Source organism: Primulina tabacum, chromosome 17 (assembly GCF_025594145.1).
Source record: "Primulina tabacum isolate GXHZ01 chromosome 17, ASM2559414v2, whole genome shotgun sequence".
In the NCBI taxonomy this organism is placed as follows: Eukaryota; Viridiplantae; Streptophyta; class Magnoliopsida; order Lamiales; family Gesneriaceae; genus Primulina; species Primulina tabacum.
The window spans coordinates 14,901,049-14,905,941 of NC_134566.1; positions in this window are offsets into that span (position 1 = coordinate 14,901,049).

Sequence of the window (4,893 nt, forward strand, 5' to 3'; positions counted from 1 at the left end):
AAAAGAAGATATTATAAATTCAATAAAAATTGAAAATAATATTCAATCAGAAAATGTAGTATATTCGTTAATAATGACAATAATTGAACATTTTACTGGTAAATTCACTGATGATAGTGAAAAGATTCGTACTTTATTAATTAATCTAAAATGTAAAACACTTACTGATTTTAGATGGTATAAAGATACCTTTTTATCTCGAATTTATGAGATACCAGATTGTAATAATAGTTTCTGGAAAGCTAAATTTATAGATGGTTTACCTTTTCTTTTTGCTGAAAGAATTAGAAAAGTATTAAGAAAAGATGAAATTAATATTCCATATGATAATTATACTTATGGAAATTTAATTAATACTTGTATTAAAGAGGGTTTAACTCTCTGTAATGAATTAAAATTAAATAATCAAATCAAAAGACAGAATTTACTTGAGAAAAAACAATTAGGTAAATTTTGTGATCAATTTGGTATGGACTTATCTAATAAAGGTAAGAAGAAACTTAAAGATAAAGATCAAAAAATTTATAGAAAGAAAAGACATTTGTCTGAAAGACAAAGAGATAAAAAGAAGAAAAGAAAAGAAATCTGTGATTTACGGAAAGATGATAATAAGAATAGGAAATATTCCTCTATTATTTGTAGAAAATGTAAAAATTCATGACATTATGCTAATCAATGTTGGGCTAAAAACAAAATTAATAATTTAGATATAGATGAAAATCTAAAAGAAACATTATTTAAAATAATAATGGATACAAATAATAATTCTGACAGTGAAATTGAGAGTTCATTAGAATCTTATATTTCAGAAGAAATATTAGATTGTGATTTAGAGATTTCTGATATAGAAGAATGTAATAACTGTATACAAGAAAAATCTTGTATTAATCATTTAGATTACAATAATGATAAAAATGATGATTTTTATAAACTAAAATCTCAATTTCAAGATTTAAATATTAATGTGTTAACTAATAATAATATTCTAGAATTCCATAAAATGATTAAGGATCCAATATTAAAATCTACAATTATAGATCAAATGAAAAATACTGCTTTAACTAACAATAATAATAACATTCTTGTTAAACAAGAACAAGCTTATTCTATGAAAGAAGTAAAAAATCTTTTACAACAGAAATATAGTAAACAAAATCCAGTTACTATATAGGATTTAGTTAAAGAAATAGAAAATCTTAAAGAACAAGTAAATATTTTACAACATAATAATAATAGTTTAAATTATCGTATTTCAATTATTGAAACTAACAATTCAGTTAATAATTCTGAAAATTTTAATAATTTTGAGGATATTTCATTTCCTGATCCAAATCAAAAATATTTATCTGTTTTAAGCATGATTATATCTCAAAAATGGTACACTAATATTACTTTATTAATTGAAAATTCTTATAAGAAAAATTTCATTGCTATGATTGATAGTGGTGCAGATTTGAATGTTATACAGGAAGGATTAATTCTTACAAAATACTTTCATAAAACTACTCATTCTCTATCTCATGTAGGAGAAGAACCATTAGAGATAAATTATAAATTACTAAAAGTTTATATTTGCAAAGATAAAAACTGTATTCAAACCAGTTTTTTATTAGCAAAAGATATTTCTAACCAACTTATACTTGGTCTTCCTTTTATTTATCAAATATATCATTTTACTTATGTTGATGAAACATGTATTATAGGAACTTTTCAAGGTAATCCTATTTCCTTTAAGTTTATAACTAAACCTGTTCATAGAATTCTGAATGAATTACAAGAAAAGATTGATAGGAAAACTTTTCAAATAAATTCTTTAAAAGAAGAAGTTAAAATATTAACTATAGATGATAAATTAAATAATCCTAAATTACAGGAAAAAATTAAACTTATTTATAATAAGTTCTCATTAGAAATATGTAATGATTTACCAAATGCTTTTTGGAATAGAAAGAAGCATATTATCTCTCTTCCATATGAAGAGAATTTTGATTAAAAGAATATTCCTACCAAGGCTCGTCCTTGTCAAATGAATTCTGAATATTTAGAATTATGCAAAAATGAAATTCATTCTTTATTAGAAAAAGGTTTAAATAAACCTTCTCAATCTCCCTGGTCATGTACTGCTTTTTATGTTAATAAACATTCTGAGCAGGAAAGAGGTGTTCCTAGATTGATAATAAATTATAAACCCCTTAATAAGGTTTTAAAATGGATTAGGCATCCTATTCCTAATAAAAAAAGATTTATTAGATAGACTTGTACATGCAATTATATTTTCAAAATTTGATTTAAAATCAGGATTTTGGCAGATTCAAGTAAAAGAATCTGACAGATATAAAACTACTTTTAATGTTCCAATAGGACATTATGAATGGACAGTAATGCCATTTGGCCTTAAAAATGCCCCTTCTGAATTTCAATAAATTATGAATGATATTTTTTATAATTACAGCAATTTTATAATTGTTTATATTGATGATATCTTAGTGTTTTCTAATGATATTGAAACACATTTTAAACATTTAGATATGTTTAAAAATATTGTTATTCAAAATGGTCTTGTTATATCAAAATCTAAAATGATTTTATTTCAAACTAATATCAGATTTCTTGGTCATATGATTGAGAAAGGAAAAATAATTCCTATACAGAGAAGTATAGAATTTGGTTCAAAATTTCCAGATATAATAATTGATAAAACTCAGTTACAGAGATTTTTAGGAAGTTTAAATTATATTTCTCCTTATATTAAGGATCTTACTAAGGATTCTGCTATTTTATATGATAGACTAAAGAAAAATCCTTTACCTTGGTCTGAAAGACATACTATAGCTGTTAAAAATATTAAGAAAAAGGTGAAGATAATCACTTGCCAGATTTCTTAACTCGAGAATATTTATTTTAATGTCTTTATCTACAGATATGAATTCTTGAGGAAGAGGAGAGTCCACTTATAGAGGGCGAGGAGGTAGGGGAAAACCCCCTAATATCATTGCACAGCATGGTAAACAGAGGCTAATAGCCCAGAACTTATCTAGTTCATCAGCCAGTAATACTGAGCAAAATAATGAGTTATACAATGAGTTTCAAGAATTTTTGAAACAAAAGCAGAGAAGTAATACAGACTCTCAATCTTCAGCATCATATGCTAATATCATCAAAGAAGATGATAATGATTCAGCTCTATATACAGAGACAAAACATCGTGAATTGATTTTTCTTATAGAAGAAAAAGATACCCAACGGGAAAAAACTCCATGGACTATCATGGAAAGATATTTAACCAATACATCATATGTATATGGTTCTTTTAAACAAAGAGGATTTTATGAAAATCTTCTGTTATCTACAAAAAGTGTTGATATAACTCATTTTTTCAGTAATACTCAGCAAAAAGGAAGTTATAACTTCTCAAAGTTTATTATCAAGAAGATAATATCTATTGAAGAATGAGGTATATCTCCATTGATTGAAAAAGAATTTTATTCTGAAAGTCATAAAATGAGTTTTAAATTCAATTTTTGGGATTATATTGAAAGTTTTAATAAAGCTCTGTTTTATGAAAATGAAAATAGGAAACATACATGGTTTCTAAAGATTTGTGAAAATGTTTTTAATCATCCAGTTCCAAATTGGTTTCTAATCTGGTGGAAGATATTTGGTCCATCAGCAAAGATTTTGCCAGAGATTTTTTAAAATCCATGAATACTTGGTTAAATGTTTCCCCAAGTATTAAAAAATCATTCTCTGAACATTGGATTGATGGTAAGACTTTATGTCTGTTGAGGATCGGGTTGAGTTTAGAAGGGGGGTTGAATAAACTCAATGGCCAACTTATTAAATTCTTTCGAATGATGTGCTAAAATCCTGTTAGAGATTTTAACGATTCTTGTTCAAGTATAAAGACCAGCAGATCACAAGACAATGTGCGGAAAACGATCTGTTGGTTAGTGGGTGAAAAATAATAAAGCCGAAAAGCAGTAGATAGCACAAGGTTTGTTTCTGGAAGTTCGAAGATGAATCTTCTACGTCTCCCCTTCTTCTGTTTCCAGAAGGTATCACTAAAAGACTTTGGTGAATACAGCACAACAATTGTACACACCCACTTCAACAGGACTTACCCTTCGCCTATTGAAACTCTTAGCTTTACAACTCAACTTCTTGAATGATCTTAAGTTCTGGAAAAGACTCTTTTCTAGTTACAAATTCTTCTATCAATGAAATAGTGAAGTGAATAGCTTGAGAAGATATAACGAAAAATAGCTAGCACAATATGATCTCAATGATCAAGAGTATGCAATGAAGCGTGTGCTGCTTTTTCAGTGTTTGAGCTCTTTAGATAACTGAAAGTTCTAACAATGCTCGAATGATGTTTTTCAATTCAGATATTTGTTCAATGCTACGTGCTACTTCACGAAATCCTTCATCTCCATATATAGGCTCTATTCAACGTTCAAAAACTGAACGGTTCTTTTCTTTTTGGTGGTTCAGCTTTATTGCTTAAAATGGACCCTGCAGAATACATCAAAAGTAATCAGTCGCAGTTCATACCAAAAATGGTATACCGTCTTAAATGTTCTTGTATAGCATTTAATGGCATTTAATGAAGCAATAAATGCTGGTATCACGTTAATAGATCAACGGTAATATTTAGAGACTTTGAGATACGCAAGATTCTGTTAGTGTATATTTCGAATTTTGTATTCTTCTAGTTCTGGTTTTAGCTAATAAATTATTTAAGCAAGTTTTAGCGCGATATAAGTACTTCTGGTTTACAACATCTACTGGTTCTACTGGTTTTGAACTAATCCAACATCTACTGGTTCTACTGGTTTTGTACTTAATCCAACATCTACTGGTTTTTCCTTAGCATCTCCACAATAAATTTAATTC